This window comes from Camelus dromedarius, chromosome 2 (assembly GCF_036321535.1).
Source record: "Camelus dromedarius isolate mCamDro1 chromosome 2, mCamDro1.pat, whole genome shotgun sequence".
Lineage (NCBI taxonomy): Eukaryota > Metazoa > Chordata > Mammalia > Artiodactyla > Camelidae > Camelus > Camelus dromedarius.
This window is the reverse complement of record NC_087437.1, coordinates 21,418,309-21,438,733: the sequence shown is the minus strand read 5'-3', so window position 1 is coordinate 21,438,733 and position 20,425 is coordinate 21,418,309. Positions and strand designations below refer to the sequence as shown.

Sequence of the window (20,425 nt, the reverse complement as noted above, 5' to 3'; positions counted from 1 at the left end):
AAATCCTATTTCCAAGGCTATTCTTTCGTAACCTACAAAATGTAAAAGACTTTAACATGTTTTTTAGGATTAAGTTAGAAAATAAAGATCCATAATCTGAACACTCTGTACTTGCTATGAATGTTAATGGATTACTTTACCCAACACGTGCAATGTGATAAGGATCTCGTTTAATCCTCCCTGAAGTGCTTGAGATATGTTCAGTTGTTTTTCATTTTACAGAGGACATACATTGCTTTACTGGAAGGAGAAAGACAATGATGGCAGAGTGGGGCTCAAACATGAATGTCTGTGACTGTGGAGCTAGCCATCCCGCTGTACTGCCTTGCTCAGATACTTAGGCCTTCAGACCCTGCAAGAACCCAGGCATCTTTATAGCTTATTCTTAGTTAGGTCTTCCCAGTATATAGTTTCTGTTTTCCCTAGAGTGTTGTGAGTTTATCCAAATATAAGTGTGTGATTTGAAAATTAGCCATCGTTTTTGATTGATTTTCCTTTCTCTAGTGTCACTATACTATAATTCCAAAATAGACCATTTCTGTATAATGTTGTGTGTGGTATCTTAAATTGAGCTGTATTTCAGTTAATCAGTTAAATCATGATTATGAGCTGTGTGAATCTATTATACTGACTGGTTTACTGTGAATAGAAAAAGTAACTGCTTAGATAAGTTATTAACATAACTCCTTCATAACATAAATTCATAATTTTGTTTTAATGCTGATGCTATATGTGACATGTCCTTTTGACTTGTTCAAAAATTAAATATATGCAGGCTGAAAGAAACATGGGTATTATGAAATGTTGTAAAATCATCATTGTCATGAAAGAAGAGAAGGCTAAAAGTGTTCCAAAAAGTAATAAAAATTAAAATATAATAGCAAATAATAGAGACAGTGTTTATTGTTAGTCACAGAGTGGGAGCACCATGTATCTTGTGGTCAAAGATGTGGTGGCTGTTATCAACGGTGGTGTGGACTTGTCTGGGAAATTGAATATGCAACAAGGAAATGTGTATTTGAAAATAAGAATGATAGTACATATCTTTTCACTAAAGTAGAAAATATTGTTCAAAAGGATTCTTTTCTCTTCACCTTTAACTCTAGGTATGTATGGAAGCATTCTGACCAGCTGCAGAAAAGAGCTCAGACTGGCTATCCATCTAGTTAGGTATCTATCTTACAATCAAAAATCTCTGACTTACTTAATACTCCTTCCTGTTTGTGTAAAATTCACTCCCATATTTCACCCTGGAAAGAAACACTTTGACTTGGATTTCCCTTGAGTGGAAACAGGCAACTATTACATTCGACTTATTTATGTGAAACTTTTTCTGACTATTCTTATCATCTTACCCCAAGCTTAGAGTAATTCTCAGCCTACTAACTAGTTATTTTTTAGGCTTTCCATAACAATATGCAGAATAGGAAGCATTTTTTTCATGCTGTGGCTGGAAGCAACTTTGATGAATTTTTTGCATTTAATCTACATCTATTTCAAATTTTTTTAATGTACAGTCAGTTACAATGTGTCAATCTCTAGTGTACAGCACAGTGTCCCAGTCATGCATATACATGCATATATTCGTATTCATATTACATCTATCTTAAGTAACCAGATGTGTTTGGTAAAATTTTTATGTCCAGTGTCGGAAACTCTCACAGTTTACATTTATGTGTAAATCTTATTGTGTCTGATAGTCCCCCATGAAGATACTCCCTATTATGTCTGCTCTTAGTCTTAGCCCTTGGATATCTTACACGAATCCCACTTTTTTTCAAGAAGAATATGGGGGATCAGTTGCTAAGGGCGAGGAATTAAAATAGACCAGTTGTGCTTTCTGAATTCTCCTGGGTCTAGGGTCTCAGGTTTGCCTTTCTGACTTGTATTAACATTTGGCAGTTATCAATTTAAAATTTTTCTAAAGGGAAAGTCTTCCTCATATTTTAATCCCACTCTCCAGAGGTAAAATTGTCTTTTAAAAAATTGCTTTTTACTGAAAGATTATAGATTTCTAAAATTGCACAGATTCTCACTAACTCAACCACACATCTGTGTAACCAGCACCCTAGGTCCAGAAATGGACCGTTACCAGCACCCTCCTGTCCCTTTCCAGTCACGAACACCTCTTCCCGAAGGGAGCTATCCGGAATCGGTAAAACTACCTTTAACCATATCTACTTTCAGTTCTTTTGATGGTCATCGCTCTTAATGGTATAATTATTGTTGTATTTCTTTTTTTTAAACTTTTTATTTTGAACTAATTTTAGATGTACAGGAAAGACGCAAAAGTTGTACAAAAAGTTTAATTGTATCTCTCAGTGCATTTCCCCTAGTGTTAACATTTTACATAACCATACTATAGTTACCAAGAGCAAGAAGTTAACATCAGTACGGTATTATTAACCAGACTATCGACCTTATGTAAATTTCATCAGCTTTTTCACTAGTGACATTTTTCCGTTGCAGGATTCTATCCAGGACCCCACATTGTGTTTACTTGTTTCGCCTTGGTCTTCTCTATTCTCTACTAGCCTTCAGCTTTTCTTTGTTGCATGACCTTGATGTTTTGGAAGAGTATTAATCACATATTTTTCAGAATGTCCTTTATTTGACTTTGTCTAATGTTGTCTTGTGGTTGGAGTACAGTTATGCTTTTTTATAAAAATACCACCAAAAATGATGAGTCTTTATCTTTCACAGAACTCATCAAGGGGTTCATCATGTCAGTGTGTTTTATTGTTGGTGATGTTTGCCTTGGCTACCTTCGTTTACCTAGGTTAAGTTGATGGATGCCCACTTTCATTTTTTACATCTTAATTTCTAATCCTTTTGGAGTTATTTGTGTGTGTGTGTGTGGTGTGAGATACACGATCTAATTTTATCTTTTTCAAAATGGCTACCCAGCACCATTTATTAAAAAGTCAGTCTTTTTCAGTTGATACAGAAAAACACTTGACAAAATTTGACACTCTTTATGATAAAAACACTCAACAAACTAGGAATAGGAGGAAACTACCTCAGTGTAATAAAGGCCACATACGAAAAGCCCACAACTAACATGACACTCAATGGAGAAAGACAGAAAGCGTGTCTTCTCAGTTCAGGAACTAGACAAGGATGTCTGCCCTCACCGCTTCTATTTAACACAGTCCTGGAAATCCTAGACAGAGCAATCAGGTAAGAAGACAAAATAAAAGCTATCTAAATTGGACTTATATGTAGAAAATCCTAAAGATTCTACATACATACACCTATTAGAACTAATAAGCAAATTCAGCAAAGTTGCAGGATAAAAAACGTGCCAAAAGCACAGGAAACAAAAGTGAAAATAGGTAAATTGGACTACATCAGAGTTTAAAACTCGGGTGCATCAAAAAACACCAGTAATAGAATAAAAAGGCAATATATGGAATGGGAGAAAAATTTTGCAAATCATGTTATCTCACAAGGGGTTAATACGTAGGATATATGAAGAGCTTCCACCAAAAACCAAACAACCCAGTTAAAAAATGGGCAAAGAACTTGAATAGACATTTCTACAAGGAAGATATACAAATGGCCAAAAAGCACATGAAAATATGTTCAGCATCCACTGATCATTAGAGAAATGTAAATCAGAACCATAGTAGGATACAGTCACATATCTGTAAGTTTGGTTCCTATCAAAACCAGAAAATAGCAAGTGCTGGGGAGGATTGGAACCTTGGTTGGTGGAGCAACTGGAACCCTTACACTGTTAGTGGGAATATAAAATTGTACAGACCGTGTGGAAAACAGCATGGAAGCTCCTCAAAAAATTCCAAGTAGAATTACCGTGTAATTCAACAGTTCCACTTCTGGGTATATACTCAAAAGAATTGAAAGCAGAGTCTCAAAGAGATATTTGTATACTTAGGTAAGTATCCATGTTTACAGGAGATAGAAGCAACCCACGTGTTCGTTGACAGATGAATGGATTAGCACAATGAGGTATATACATGCAGTGGAATATTTTTTAGCCTTAAAAAGGAAGAAAACCTTGACACATGCTGTAACAAAGATGGACCCTGAGAATATTATGCTAAGTGAAATAAGCCAATCACCAAAGGACAAGTACTGTATGATTCCATTTCTGTGAGGTACTTAGAGTAATCAAAATCACAGAGACAGAAAGTAGAGTGTGGTTGTCAGGGGCTAGGGGGAGGGGGTGAATGTGGACTTATTGTTTAATGATTATGTGGTTGCAGTTCTTCAAGACAAAAATAGCTCTGTGGGTTGGTTACAGGGCAGTGTGAATGTCCTTGGTGCTACTGAGCTCCAAGCTGTGAAATGGTTAACGTAGTAAATTTTATGTTATATTTTACCACAATTTTTAAGAAATCAAAAAAAGTGCATCCTTACCCAATGATTGGAGATGCCACCTTTGTCATATACTAGATTTTCGTATGTATTTGGGTCTAACTCTAGACTTTTATTCTATCCACTAACCTTTTGGCCTGTTTGTGCATGTGTACTACAATGTTTTAATTATAGTATGTTTTAATGTCTGATAAGGCTATTTTCCCTTTGTAGTTGTCCTTTTTCAGTGCTTTCCTAGTTATTCTTGCATGTTTGCTTTCCATATCAACAGTAAAATCAACTTGTCTAACTCTGTAAAGTGACTTGTTAGTGTTTTTATTGGGATTACGTTGAGTTTATGAATTAAAAGTTTACGAATTAACTTAGAATTTATATCCTTATAATGTTCACTTGTCTTAGCCAAAAACAGGATATGTCTTTCCATTGTTTAGGTCTTCTTTAGTGTCTTTTAGGAGTGTTTAAAAACTAACTCAGTTGTTTTTTTTAAAGAACGTTAGTATAATTCACTTATCATAAAATCCACCTTTTAAAGTGTATGATTCAGTGTTTTTTCCTATATTCACAGATATGTGCAGCCATCACCACTACCTAATTCCTGAACATTTTCATCACCCCGAAGAGAAACTGTACCCATTAGCAATCACTCCCCCTTCCCTTCTCCCTCCAGCCCCTGGCAGCTACTGATTTACTGTTTGTATGAATTTGCCTACTTTGAACTCTAGTTCATAGAAATGGACTCATACAACATGTGGCATTTTGTGACTAGCTCCTTTCACTTAGCATGATAGTTTCTAGGTTTGTACATGTATCGTAGTTCACCTCCTTCATATTGCCAAATAATACACATTCCCTGTGTAGAATCAGCCCATTTTATTTATACATTCATCAGCTGGTGGGCACGTGGGTTTGTGTACACTTTTTGGCTACTACAATAATGCTTCGGACATTCATGTGCAGGCTTTTGTGTGGATAGAGGTTTTTAATTCCCTCATACAAGTTTTATACATGTATTATTAAGTATTGTAATTTATTGTAATTACAATACTTATAATTTATTATTAAGTATTTAATCTTTTCTGCTATTAGGTCTCCTTTACCATATAATCCTCCTAGTGTTTATTGATCTCTGTGGTTTTCTGTATTGATTTTGTTACTGTACATAAGTTAAATTTGACTGTAATTTAACATACTGTTCCATTTCTTAACTGACTTTGGTGTCCGGGTTATACTGACCTCATCAAATGAGGCATTGTTTCAAAAGAGAATTCTTCAGGAGACAGTGTACATTCTCCCATTTTGGGGGCATGTTGCTACACATGTCTCTTAGATCACACTTACTAATTGTGTTGAAATTTTATGTATACCCTTACTGACTTTCTTATTTTGTCTGTTTGGCTCATTATTATTAAGAGGTGTGTGTGTGTGTTTTGTTGTTGCTGGTGGGGGGGAGGTAATTAGGTTTAATTATTCATTTATTTATTTTTAATGGAGGTCCTGGGAATTGAACCCAGGAGCTCATGCATGCTAGGCATGCACTCTACTGCCGTGCTATACCCTGCCCCCGGGAGATGTATGTTAAAATCTCTTTTTATAATTGTAGATTTATCAGTTTCTCCATATAAATGTGTCATTTTTTTTGCCTTACACATTTATGAGCTATGTTGTAAAATACATTCCAATGTAGAATATTTGTGACTTCCTGCTGAAAAGAACTTTTAATCATTGAGTCCTCTTTATCCTCTCTAATGCTCTTACCATAAAGACCATTTGTCTATTTATAGAGTCACATTGTCTTCTTTTTTTATTCTATTACTTTCTGTGGAGGTAGGCTTTAGATAGTGCAAAGAGCGGTTGGGTTTTGTTTTGCTTTGTGTTGTTTATTTTAAACCCACTGTGACAGTCTTTCTAACTAATGAGTTAATTTATGTATTTGCATTTCTACCATCTACTTAATACTGCCTTTTCTGTGCTGCTTCTGTGCTTCTGTCCTGTTGGCTTTTGATTATTCTTTTATACTTCTCATGGTTGTCTTTAAATTTTTAGTGAGCATATTTGATTTAGCACAGTGTTTCCTAAACAGCACAGGCTGTTGGAATCCTTTAATTCTGATCAAATGCTTCCCTTCTTACGTTATTGTTGCCCTGTATTTCCTCCTGTTTTTTCCCTCACTTTCTTTGTCTTCTAAAATTATCCAGTATAGCTATATACAGATGATGGTTGTTTATGTACACTCATATCTTTTTGTTTGTTTGTTTGTTTTGTTTCTCTTTTTTGAATTCCCTTGGCAATTTCCGTTTAGTTTCCATTTTCCTAAAGTAAATCCCTGGGATGCCTTTTTATTGAAAGTCTATTGAAGGTAGACCTACGGAAAATGTTTTTTACTTCATCTTTATTTTTGAAAAATAGTTCAGAATTCTACTTTGCTATTATTTCCTTTAACACCTTGAGGATATTACTTCACTATGTTTTTGCTTTTATTGCTGTTGAGAAATCTTCCGCAGTCTAATTGTCATTCCTTTGTAGATAATCTGTTTTTCTCTCTGCCTGTGTTTTTCCCCTAACTTTTAAAAATTGTGATAAAATACACATAAAGTTTACTGCCTTAACCATTTTAAAGTATACAGTTCAGTGTTATTAAGTACATTTGTATTGTTGTACAGAATCACCTTCGTCTCCAGAACTCTTCATCTTGAAAAACTGAACCTCTGAACCCACTGAACAATAACTCCCCATTCTCCCCCTCCCCAGCCCTGACAACCACCGCTTTACTTTCTGTAGCCACATAAATCATATAAGTAGAATCATACAGTATTTGTCTTTGTGTGATTGGCTTATTTCACTTAGTCTCTTCAGGTTTCATCCATGTTATAGGATGTGTGATCATTTTCTTCTTTTTTAAGGTCAAATGATATTGTATGTATATATGTACCATATTTTGTTTATCTATTCATCTGTCCATGGACACTTGGGTTACTTCCAAGTTTTAGCTGTTGTGAATAATGCTGCTATGAACATGGGTGTACAAATATCTCTTTGAGACCCTGCTTTCAGTTCTTTTCAGTTCTACTCCAAAGAAGCGGAATTGCTGAATCACACAGTAATTCTACTTTGAATTTGTCCAGGAACTTCCATACTGATTAAACTCCACACTGGCTGAACCATTTTATGTTCCTACTACCAGTGCACAACCTTCTCAGTTTCTGTACATCCTCGCCAGCACTTCCTGTTTTCTGCTTTTTTTTGTTTTTGTTTGAGAATAGCTATTCTGATGGGTGTGAGGTGGAACCACACTACGGTTTTATTTTTCTTTTTTCTAATGATTAGTGATGTTGAGTATCTTTTCACCTGCTTGGTGGCCATTTGTATATCTTCTTTGGAGGAAGGTCTATTCCAGTCCTTTGCCCATTTTTGAATCAGGTTGTTTGGTTTTTTTCTGCTGTTGAGTTTTAGGAGCTCTCTGTATATTTTTGGATATTGATCCCTTACCAGGTATATGATTTGCAAATATGTTCTCATGTTTTGTGGGTTGCTCTTTTACTTTGTGGATTGTGTCTTTGATGCCCCAAATTTTAAATTTTTCATGCAGTCCTGTTTGTCTGCTTTTTCTTTTGTTGCCTGTGCCTTGGCTTGCTCAAAGATCTCTTTATTTTGAGTGTTTTGCTGTGTCTGGGTGATTTATTTTTGTTTTTGTTTTTTATTGGAGATCATTGTGATATCCAAATCTGAGAATTTTAGAAGACCCTTTTCCCCCTGGTTTCCAGAGCCTGGAGACATTTTCTTTGTTGGTGGTTGATTTCTTTCCCCTTCCCTAGTCCATCCTTTCACTAAGTGTACCAAAGGGGTGGATCCTCAATTCCAACTTTTCACTTCATGAAGTTCCCAAGTCCTTGTCTCCTGTCACTATAAGCCCATTAAAAGCCAAAAATCTTGATTATTTGTGTTGACAAATTCCTCCATGGCAGCTAGGTTTCTTGTGAGCTCAGCATTTGAGAAAATATTTATTTTAATATATCCAACATTTCTAGATGTTTGTTAAGGTGAAGTTTACAGACCATTTAGTTCACTGTGTTGCCAAAAACAAAAATGTCACTTTGGGGGTATAATTTCTTTCTCTTTACTTTTTCTGAAATTCCCTTTTAGGTGAACATTCTGAATTAGTGCTCTCATTTTTTTTCTAATTTTTAAAAACTTTTTGTTCTAGTTTGTAGGAGATTTCCTACCCTTCCTTTGCTTTCTTTTTCTCTGTCTCCTGTCTTCTTTTCTTCCTTCCATCCTTTCTTTTTTTCTTAACTTGTTCTGCTCTTGTTTTGTTAATTTGGCCTCTTTATTCCATGTTAGAGACTTTCCTCAATTATTCAGTAAACTTAGGTCATCTGTTCAGATTAAAGAGTGAGGCGGTAAAAACTCTGTCCACGGAGTTGTTAACTGCAAGTCTTAGCACAGAGTGATTGAGTGATTGCGGGTCTTTTCTCTGGGGTCAGATTCTGTGTGGAGGAATCTCCTGGTCTCCTGCTTGATCGGCCTGTGTTCTGGAAGCTGATTTGGGGAAGAGGCTGGGGCCCACTGCTCAGGAGGTAAGTCTTAATCTCTTTGTGGTCTATGACACACAACCCCTGTGAGTACCTGGTTTCTACATCCTGTCTGCTTTAGTGTCTTAAGGCAAACCACTTGTCTCTTGCTGGAATACAGGAGAGGCAGTTTCTTTGCTACATGGTAAGGCTTCTGGGGGAAAACTGTTCCTTATTCAACTGTCTTCCTATTTTCAGCCCTAGCCTAGACCCCTGCCTTCTGGGGTCTCCAATTCTTAAACCTTACTATTATGTTTGCAGCTTATTGGTTTTATACCCTCACCCACCCTCCCATGCATAGTTTGGCTTGTTCTGTTTCACCAAGCCAGTTACTGTTCCACTGTCCTCTCTCTGGTTTCAAAAAGCTTTATTTATGTCCCTCATCAGCTGTTGTCTTCTTTTATGATATAAATGTATATGTTTTTGGATAGATTTATCCTTTTTTTAGTCCTTTAGCTTCATTTTAGTGTAGTTTCAGAAGAGAATGGATATAAACCTATGTTTTTATATTTAACAAAAAGAACCTTATGGACAACTACATATAAAAGAAGATTTTCTCACACAATATTTAAAAATAAACTCAAAACGGATTAAAGACTTTGTAAGCCCAGAAACCATAAAACTAGAAGAAAAACATAAGAAGAACACTCTTTGGTATAAATCATAGCAGCGTTTTTTTGGATCTGTCTCTTAAGGCAAAGGAAATACAAGTAAAAATAAATGAGACCTAATTAAACTTAGAAGCTTTTGCAAAGCATAGGAAACCATTGACAAAACAAAAAGACAACCTACTAAATGGGAGAAAATATTTGCAAATGATGTGACTAATAAAAGGTTAATATCCAAAATATATAAATAGCTCATACAACTCAATATCAAAAAAATTATCCAATAAAAAAATAGAAGATCTGAATAGACATTTTTTCCAAAGAAGACAGACAGATGGGCAATAGGCATATCAAAAGATTCTCAACATTGCTATTCATCAGAGAAATGCAAATCAAAGCCTCACACCTATCAATGTCTGTTGTCAAGAAGACAATAAGTGTTGGCGAGAATGTGGAGAAAGGGAAACTCTAATACACTGTTCGTGGGAATGTAAATTGGTGCAGCCACTGTGGAAAACAGTATGGAGGGTGCTCAAAAAACTAAAAATAGAACTACCATGTGATCCAGCAATTCCACTCCTGAGTATGTATTGAAAGAAAATGAAAACACTTAATTTGAAAAGACACGTGCACCCTCATTGTTCATAGCAACATTATTTTCAGTAGCCATGATATGGATGCAATCTAAGTGTCCCTCAGTAGATGAGAGGATAAAGAAGATGTGGTATATATATTCAATGGAATACTATTCAACCATAAAAAGAATGAAATTTTACCATTTACAACAACATGGATGGACTTGGAGGGTATTATGCTTAGTGAAATAAGTGAGATAGAGAAAAACAAATACTGTATATTATCACTTATATGTGGAATCTAAAAAATAAAACAAACTAGCCAGTATAACAAACACTCAGATATAGAGAACAGACTAGTGGCTACTGGTGGGGAGTGGAAGGGCGAAGATGGGGCAATGGGATTAAGAGGTACTAACTACTATGTATAAAATAAATCAGCTACTAGGGTATGTTGTATAGCACAGGGAATATAGCCAATATTTTATAATAACTGTAAGTGGAATTTATTCTTTAAAAATTGTGAATCACTATATTGTACACCTAAAACTTATATAAATCAACTGTACTTTGATTTTAAAACAGAAAGAATCTTATAATACATTTTAATTATGCTATATTCACTTAAAAATAATATTGCTATAAATTCAGGAATTTCTTCTCTCTTCCCTTTCTACTAATGGGTATTTAAGTTTCATATCTTAGGGGGAGAGTAGAGAGGATAGATAAATATATGAGGGAATGTATAAGGACAACGAGAGAGACATAAAGAGGAGGAAAAATAGGTCTGTTCACGGCAAAAGTAGAGAGGCTTAGATGTCGGTGCCAGTGAGACTTTAATGAAGTCATACTGCCATCTTCTGGCCTTTTACAACCTGTGTCCCTATAATTTTATCCTGGAGTCCCTCAAGTTGCTGCATTGCTTTATGTGTAAGACACAGTGAATTTGGTCTTCTTTAGTTGTCTTCCTTATTGTAGGAACAAAAAACTTATTTACACAGAATTTAATTACAGTATATTAATTACAGTTTTTCTCCCTAAGCAAGAATTCTATCTAAAACATTACAAAAACCATACCCTGCCCCTCTCTACCTCAGGTGATTATTTCTGCTTGTATTTTGAAAGCGGAAGTATTGTTTCTGTATGAAGGAAGGTACAGAATTAAACAATTTAAGCTGGTGTGTTACAGAGGTAATTTGTGTTTATGGCAAAAATACAGAATGTGTGAAGAGTGTAAGTAGCTCATCATATTATTTCATTAAAATTAATCAAAGAAAAGGAAAATGTGTTCTTACTCTGTCATAGATCCAGCCATTTCTTTGCCTCGGAGGTGGTCTTTTTATACAAATGCTGAAGTGCTACACGTCCCTCTCTATAATGTGCTTCCTGTCACCCAGCAGTTTACACTGGGGTCACTCTGTATCAGTCCACAGAGAGCTCCCTGATTTGTGTTTTCAGGCCATGATTTGGTTAACCAGTCTACTGTTGATAAATAGGGTTTGTCTTAACTTCTGCTGTAACATTGATACCATAGTGAGTGTCCTTGTATAGCTATGGTTTCATGTGCCCCTGTTAAGAAAAAACCTCATGGAATATATGCATTTATAACCTTCATGGATGTGGTGTAGTTACCCTCCATAAAGATTGTCCTTATTTATTCTGCCACCAGCAAGTATAATAAAGTCTGTTTTCCCGCATCCTTCTCCATACAGTATACTGGTGTCTGTATTTTTGACCTTGTATATTACAGCTTTATTTTGTATTTCTCTTAACTTTTTTTTTTATGTTTAAAAGCCATTTGTGTTTTCTGCTATGTATCCTTCGCCCATTTTTCTTTAGGCTCTTGGTATTCAATTTATGTATAGGAGCTTTCATAGGTTAGAAATTAACTCTTTTTCTGTAATGTGAATTGCAAATACTTTATTCCAGTTTATTTTTCTTATGACTTGCATTATGATCTTTTCTTTAAATGTAAAAAAAAAAAGGTAGTCATATCAGTTTTCTTCCTTTGATGACTCCTGAGTTTGGGTTCATATTTTAGAAAAATTTTCTACACACAGAGATTAAAAAATGTGACTCTTATGTTTTCTTCTAATACCTAAAAAATTACCTTGAATTTTTGATCTATCTGGAGTTTGTTTGTTTGTTTATGGGAATTTATTTTGAAAGAGGTGTAAATTATGGCTCCAGTAATTCTTTTTCAGATGGTTACTCAGTTGTCACTTATCCCATTGCTATTTATTGAGTAATCTACCTAACACATTTACACCTTATTGAAGTGTCAACTTTGATACATACTAAATTCCTATGTGGATTTAGGTCTATTCTGGCACCTGTCCTTCTGGTCTGTCAGTCTGTATGCTTTTTCATTTACAGTGTATAATATTTTAATTATTGTGACTTTATAATAACTTGTTTTAATAGTTAGATGGGGCTAATCCTTACTCTGTGTTTCCAGAATTTGTATGACTATTCTGCTTATTTTTCCATGTAAATTTTTTTATGCTCATCCCTACTTTATTTTCTGTCCATTAAAGAAAAAAAATTTTGTTGTGGTAAAATACACATAACAAAATTTACCACTTTAACCATTTTTAAGTATATAGTTCAGATTGTCATGCAGCCACCACAGCCCATATCCATAACTCTTCATTGTGTAAAATGGAAACACTGTGCATTAAACAGTGATCCCCCATTCCTGCCCCGTTCCCCAGCCCCAGCCCCTGGCAACCACCATTCGACTTTCTGACTCTGATTTTGCCCACTCTGGATACTTCATATAAGTAGAATCATACAATATTTATTTATTTATTTATTTTTGTGACTGGCTTATTTTGCCTAGCATAATGTCCTGAGGTTCATCCATGTTGTAGTATGTGTCAGAATTTCCTTCCTTTTTGAGGCTGAATAATATTCTATGTATAACGTACCACATTTTCCTTATCCATTCATCTGTCGATGAACGTGATTACTTGGGTGTTTTAGCTGCTGTGAACATGGGTGTACTGTATCTCTCTGAGACCCTGCTTTCACTTCCTTGGGGCATATACCCAGAAGTGGAGTTTCTATATCATCTAGTTATTCTGCTTTGAATTTTTAATTATTTGAGGAACTGCCATATTATTTTCCACAGCAAGTATACTATTTGACCTTCCCGCCAACAGTGTGCAAGGGCTCCAGTTTCTCCACATCCTCACCAACACTTACTGTTCTCTTTTTTTGATAGTAGCCATCCAGATGGGTGTGAGGTGATACCTCATTGTAGTTTTGATTTGTGGTTCCCTAATGGTTAATTATGAGCATGTTTTCATGTGCTTATAGGCCATTTGTGTATCTTCTTTGGAGTAATGTCCATTCAGGTCCTTTGCCCATTTTTGATTTGGGTTGTTTGGTTTTTTGCCATTGAGTTTTAGTTCTCTATATATGTTGGATATTAATCCGTTATCAGGTTTTTGATTTGCAAGTATTTTTTCTCATTCTGTGGGTTGAGTTTTTACTCTGTGGATAGTGTCTTTTGATGCACAGAATTTTTAAATTTTCATGAAGTCCCATCTCTGTTTTCTTTTGTTGTCTGTACCTTTGGTGTCACATTCAGGAAATCATTGCCAAATACAATGTTGTGCAACTTTTGCTGAATGTTTTCTGTAAGAGTTTTATAGTTTTAGGTCTTGCATTCCCAATTAACTTTGGAATCAATTGATCTGATTAGAAGAATAAGATATTATTAATTTTATTGTAATTCATTATATGTGTTGATTAATTTGGGAGAAGTTAATATTGTTATGATTTTGTATCTTGTTATTCAAGAACTTGGCATTTTTTTTCTTTTTAAAAAATCCCTATATTTTTCTGGTTGAGTTTTTCCCTAATTTTTGTTTTCACCTTTGACACTGTAAATGGGTAAATTCCTCCATTATTTCTTCTATGTTATGAGAAGGCATTTTTGTATATATATAAGAAAGTTATTAATTTCTGAGTATGAATTTTGTAATCTGCCATACGATTTGTTTGAAAGAGGTTTCCAGTTGATGCTCTTGGGACTTGTCTGTAAACAGTCATATTGTAAATAATAATAACTTTACCTCTTAGTCCACTTTATATACTTCTGTCCTTCTCGTCTAATTGCATTGGCTGGTATCTGTAGTACAGTGTTAAATAATAGTGGCAGTAATGAACACTCTTTCTTCTTATTCTTTAATGAGACTCTTCCTTTAATGATAGCTAATGAAAAATATATCCATAGATCCTGAAAGGACATTTGATAAAATTCCATATGCACTCTTCTTAAAATACAGTCATATTAAGTATTAATCATTTTTTCTATTATTGAATATTTATCATGAGAATTTAACAACTGTATAATTAATGCATGTTAAATCTTATCAAATCATTTAAAAGTGTATTTTAGCATTTGCTTGAAAGGCATTATTAACAGTTAAAATTAATAATAATTATTAGTAAATGCTTAAATTTTTTCTTTTTGATAGAACTTATTTGTAAAAGTATGGCCCCCCATTGGTGCTTAGATTGGCAACCCTTTGACAACTCAATTTTTTTCTATGTTAACTTGACAGCTTAAATTTTCTGTCTTCTGAAGGTTGTTTTTGGTAACATATTTTCCTGGAAAATCATCCATTTTGTCCAGGTTCTTAATTTATCTGTTTCCAGGCTAAAGAGTAGCTCTTACCATTTTTCAGTTTCCTCTGGCTTGGTGTTATTTTTCCTTTTTTAATCTTTCATATGCTGTGTTTGTGCTTTCTCCTTTTTTGTTTTCCTATTTAATTTGCTAGTGGCTTATCAGTTTATTGTTTTAAAAGACACAGATACTGGGTTGTTGCTGTTTTTCTTTTTCTTTTGACTTAAATGTTTGCTACACCTGGGATATACAAATAAATAAATGTATGGGATAATATAAGGAACCCCCTTTGTAACTTGTAACTGCATATACATCCAACATAAAACCTCTTTTCTGCAGCTTAACTGCTTTCCTTCTTTCGCATGGGGAGGGGATTTGGTGTCTGTGATTCCCGTGTGCTTCTTATATTTTTACTCTTAAGTGTATGTCTCTAAGCATTATGTATTTTTTTTGCATGCCTTAACTTATGTAAATATAATCATGTTGTCCATATACTTTCTAACCTGCTACTACATTTGCAAGGTTTACCCATGTTGTGACATGTTACTCAGTGAATTAATTGTCATTGCTGTATAATTGCAGTGGCTATTCCGGTGCTCTGCCCAGACCTTCTCTTTACAACTGAGTTACGCATTCTCCGCCGATGCAGGCTGGTGGCTCACAGCTGCATCCCATGCTGGGAACTGCCCTTGGCCAAGGTTATGCTCCTTCCCAAAGGAGGAACTAACTTGGTGCTGCAGGGCTGTAAGATCCAACCATTTGGGACAGCTCTGAAGGGCATCAGCTCCAGAGTTCAGTAGTATCAGCTGAGGCCCCAGGTGTAACCTAACTGAACCAGTTTCTCCCCAGTGCACTGCAGCCTCCTTCTCTTACAGGTGTGTCTCCTTAGAGCACTTTCCAGGAAACTTCCTGCATGCTAGTCACCCTCTCTCTTTTTCTAAGGAATGAATTTAAGACGAGTTGGTATTTTCTTTCAGATGAATAATGAATTGCGTAATGAACCCTTTATTAAATCAGCTCTTATAAAGCATAAATACAGTGTATTATGTACCCTGTAATGCTACCTGTTTGTCATTACAATAGGTATTATGTTCTATTTACTGTGTTTCTCTGTTTATATGTTCTCTTTGCTTTGTATTCCTAGAACATTTGTTTTTAATTGAATAGTATTATTATATTAATCATTTTAATTCTGCCCTCAATCTTTTTTCTTACTTAACTTTTTACTGTCAGTTTTAAATGGTATCATTTGACTCCCACGTATTAATTATATAACAGTCAGTGATCTTATTTATTTTCCTCCTTTTTCCTCCAGTTTTTGGTTGCATTCTTTCTATTTTGTCAAGAACATACACTGTTTACACATTATTCTTTACTCCATGACCTCAATCTTACTTTATTTTTCACTTTACAATTGAATATATAAAATGATCACTGCCAGTCTTCTTGCAAAATTTTCCCAGGCATATTTTGGTTGGATGAAGCTCATTCTCTAGCAGATTCCTCAAAAGGGATACACACATCCATAGTATTACCATTCAGACTTTTTTCTTCCAGCTTTATTGATGTAATTGTATGAGTTTAAGGTGCACAATATAATGATTTGATACATGTTTATATTGCAAATGATGACCACAGTAAATTTAGTTTATCAATTCACATAGTTAAAAAAATTTTTTTCTTGTGATGAGAACTTTTAAGATTTACTGTCAGTAAGTTTCAGACATGCAATACAGTATTGTCAGCTGTACTCACCATGCTGTACTTGACAACCCCAGAGCTCAAATTTATCTTGTAACTGGAAGTTTGTACCTTTGACCGCCTTCACCCAGTCTCCTCCCCGCACCCCTGCCCCAAACAACCACCAGTGTGTTCTCTGCTTCTATGAGTTCAGATTTTTAATATTCTACATGTGAGATCATACAGTATTTGTCTTTCTCTGTTTGATTTATTTTGCTTAACATAATACCCTCAAGGTGCATCCACGTTATTGCAAATACAGGATTTATTTTTTTTATGGCTGCATCATACTCCATTGTGTATATATACCACATTTTGTTTAGCCATTCATCTGCTGATGGACATTTACATTGTTCTCATGTTTTGGTCATTGTAAATAATTCTGTAGTGAACATGGAAACATGCAGATATCTCTTTGAGATAGTGGTTTTGTTTCCTTTGGACACATACCTAGAGGTAGGATTGCTGGATCACATGGCATTCTATCTTTTTATTCTGTTTAAAATTTTATTTTCTGTGTTTTTGATAATAGCCATTCTGACAGGGGTGAGGTGATATCTCAGGATGGTTTTGGTTTGCATTTCCCTGATGACTAGTGACTTGAGCATGTATTCATGTTCCTCTTGATCATTTGTATATTTTCCTTTCTTTTTTTTTTTCTTTTTGAAAAATGTCTGTTAAGATCCTCTGCCCATTTTTAATCAGATTATTTGGCTTTTTACTACAGAGTTGTGTGAGTTCTTTATTTATTTTGGGTATTAACTCATCAGATATATGATTTGTAAATATTTTCTCCCATTCAGTAGGTTGCAATTTCAATTCATTGATGGATTCTTTTGTTGTGCAGAAGCTTTTTAGTTTGATGTAATCCACTTGTTTATTTTTTTGTTTTTGTTGCCTTTGCTTTTGGTGTTAAGTCCAGAAAATCATTACTAAGACCAATGTCAAGGATCTTACCCCAAAGACTGTTTTTTGATGTCCTCGAGGCTTGAAGTACAGCTTGGCAGGTTATAATACCCTTGATTTACATTTTGTCTTCTTAAGTTTCTTGAAAGTGCTGCTCTACTGTTGTCTTGCTTTATATGTTATTTTTGAGTAATTTGATACTGGTCTCATTCCCTTGCCTTTGTAAATTATTTTATCACTTTGTCTGAATGTCCTGTTTCTCTTTCCCTTTAAGCAGCTGTACAGGGATGTGTGTCACAATTGATTGTTCTGGGTCCACTTTTCCCAAGTATCTGGTAGTCTCGTCAACATATAGATTCAGGTCTTTCATTTCTGGGAAGTTTTCTTTTATTGGTTTAGTTTTAGTGCTGACTCACTGTTTTGGTTTTCCTCATTAGAGATGCCAGTAACACCATGTAATGTCCTACCTCCTTTCCCTGTCATCTGTGTCAACCCATTTCTCTGACCCTTTTGCTTCTTTCTTTATTTCACTTTCACTCTGTTTAGTGTTTTCCTGCTTTTCTTCAACATCCTTTATTAAGTTTTCATTAAAATCTGTTCTCCCTTGTGTGCCTTACAATTTGATTTTCATTTTTTATATGATTTTTATCTTCTGTTTCCTCCTGGACTTCAGTCAACTGTATTTAATTTTTTTCTGTTTTTTCTTCCAGTTTTATTGAGATATAATTGACATACAGCACTATGTAAGTTTAAGATAAACAGCATGATGATGTGCTTACAGATAACCACAGTAACTTGAGTGAACATCCGTCATCTCATACAGATATGACATGGAAGAATAGAAAAAATTTTTTCCTTGTGATGAGAATTCTTAGGATTCACTCTCTTGACAACTTTCATATATAATGTACAGAATTAGTTATTTATCATGTTACATCCCTGTCTTTCTGTTTGTGTCCATTTTGGATCTTAGTTTTTGTGTTTCCAACTCCAGGTTTTTTTCATACCTGTAAATTCTTACTTGAGGATACTTAATTCCATGTGAGATGTGCGTTATAGTTTTTCCAGCCTTGTAATTAGATTTGCAGAGAGAAAACCATCAACAGAAAAGCTTTTATTTATATTTTTCTGACCTTTTGCCTCACTTTTACCTGCGCATTGTCTACTTTCGTTGGTGGTGCTGTCTGTTCATTTTGTGGGCAGAATTCCTAGTTTGAGATTCGTTTGTCGCTCTTCCCTCTTCTTTTCAGTTTCTTTTATGAATCTGTGGTGTTAATGGTGAGGGAAGTGAGTAGACGAAGGGTTGGTAGGTTTTGTTTCTATTTCTTTTCTGCAGGATCCTAAATTTCCCCCCTCTTTCCTTGTCTCCAAGAGGTACCGTCTCTTCTCTTCCGTCTGTGTACCTGATTCTCCCCCAGAAGCAGTTTCTGGGAGGCTGCCATTGCTGGTCTAGCAATTTCTAGACACTTCCACACCACTAGGTCTCTGAACTCTCAAGTCCTAACTTGTGTCCTACTCTTTCTCTGGGGGTGATTTTGTCTGTCCTTCCTCTAAGTCCCCTGGACCCCTCTGCTCTATTTCCTGGAGGGTTTTTAGCCTCCTCTCACTCACCCTCTGCATCCACAGACTTGCAGAAGGTAGGCAGTGGGATTTCTTATGGAATTGATTTGTTTTTTTCCCTCTGCTTATAGGTAACTTGAAGGTTGCTGTGATCTGTCTTCTAGTAATGCTGCTGTTGAAGGCGTGGGTTCTGTGTGGTTTTATTTATTCTCCTTGCTTATTTTATATCTGAGGAGGCTGAGGGAGAGATTTGTACTTTGAGGGGAAGATGGGCTACTTCCATTGTTCTACAAACTTGACAGTTTCAGCAGTCTCTATTTTCATGTAGTTTTATACCTGAGAAAATCCAAAAGACCACCAAGCCCCAAACTACTACAGACAGTAAGAGAGTTCAGTACCTACTGAACTAGTAGTTTCCCAGGGCTGCCATGGCAAAGTATCCCACACTTGGTGGCTTATAACAGCGCAGAGTTTTCTCTCACCGCTCTGTACACTGGAAGTCTGAAATCACGGTGTTGGTAGGACCGCTGTCCCTCTGGAGCTTTTAGGGGAGGATCTTCTTTGCCTTTTTCAGCTCCTGGTAGTCCCGGGCATTTCTTGATGTGGCAGCATAACTCCAGTCTGTCTCCATCTTCCCTGTGGCCCTTTATGTCTTTCTCTCTCTTCTATTCTCATAAGAACACCAGTCGTACTAGGTTAGGACTCACCCTAATTCCAGTGTGATTTTATCTTAAATTGATTACATCTGCTAAGACCCTATTTCCAAATAAGATCACATTCATAGGTACCAGGGGTTAGGTATGTATCTTTTTAGGGGACATGATTCGACCATAACATCTATATAAGGAAAATGTTAAAATACCCCTGAAGGACACAGAAGTAAATTTGAATAAGTGGAAATAATGTTCTATGTTCTTAGATAAGACAACATTTTGAAGATGAAACTTATAAATTAAATTAATTTAGGGAGGATTGACATGATCCAATAAAAACACTGACAGGTTGTTCCCCACCCCCTCCCAGAACTGGAGATGCATATTGCAAAGTCCCAAGTAGACAAGTAATGAAAGTCAAATTTTGGAAGAAAAGAACAAAATAAAATTGTAAGCAAATGCCATTTTAAAAACCTATTGAATAAACACACTGTACTGGTAAGGCTATGGAGAAATGAGTACTTTTATATACTGCTGGTTAGAGTGCCGATTTGTACAATGCTTATAGAGGACAATTTAGCAATATATCTAAAAATGCATATATCATTACATCAAAGAATTTCTCACGTGAAATTACATGTATATGTATATATAAAGTTATTCATTGAAGCATATTCATTGTTCCTTGTTTATAATAGCAAAAGATTGGAACCCCAAATTCCAGCCAGAGGAAACTGGTTAAATAATGTTACAGTCTTACAACAGTACGCTAGGCAGTTGTAAAAGGGAATGAAGGTGTCCTCTTGGCACCAGTTTGGCAGGATCTCAGTGTTACATT

General features: G+C 35.3%; 1 protein-coding gene across 5 annotated transcripts in view; it reads left to right on the top strand.

Annotated features, from left to right (window-relative positions):
- TFDP2 (transcription factor Dp-2) overlaps nt 1-20,425 on the top strand; it is a 156,239-nt gene that overhangs the window by 7,713 nt on the left and 128,101 nt on the right. For 3 of the 5 annotated variants that reach the window (XM_064491736.1, XM_031446411.2, XM_031446264.2), the window contains exon 2: nt 8,823-8,915. The exons of 1 other annotated variant lie outside the window; for it this stretch is intronic. The gene's annotated coding sequence lies outside the window, so the exon portion shown is untranslated. Of the gene's footprint in view, nt 1-1,130; nt 1,171-8,822; nt 8,916-20,425 lie in introns of those variants that run through there. One more of the 5 variants, XM_064491708.1, reaches the window with a different exon arrangement.